The sequence below is a fragment of the Antrostomus carolinensis genome, unplaced genomic scaffold (genome assembly GCF_000700745.2).
Source record: "Antrostomus carolinensis isolate BGI_N321 unplaced genomic scaffold, ASM70074v2 scaffold3859, whole genome shotgun sequence".
NCBI lineage: Eukaryota > Metazoa > Chordata > Aves > Caprimulgiformes > Caprimulgidae > Antrostomus > Antrostomus carolinensis.
This window is the reverse complement of record NW_010339070.1, coordinates 15,974-16,178: the sequence shown is the minus strand read 5'-3', so window position 1 is coordinate 16,178 and position 205 is coordinate 15,974. Positions and strand designations below refer to the sequence as shown.

Genomic DNA, 205 nt, shown 5'->3' with positions numbered 1-205 from the left:
CAGTGATATACAGTTGTTCCTATATATTAAGAATAGTCCTCATTGTATTTAACCATTTATGAACAGAGCCTGAGTGCATGCAATGAAGAAGATTGACCACAGAGGGGTGAACAGGAGTCTACAGTCCCGGGCTATCCTGGTAAAAGGGGTCAATAACATAGAAGTTGTGTGATGTCTGTTTTAAGTCATCCATGCTGCTCTTTCC

General features: G+C 41.0%; 1 protein-coding gene across 1 annotated transcript in view; it reads right to left on the bottom strand.

The window, feature by feature from the left end:
• LOC104530953 (paralemmin-2) overlaps positions 1-205 on the bottom strand; it is a gene marked incomplete at its 5' end in the record, with an annotated part of 15,549 nt that overhangs the window by 14,339 nt on the left and 1,005 nt on the right. The window lies entirely within an intron of this gene.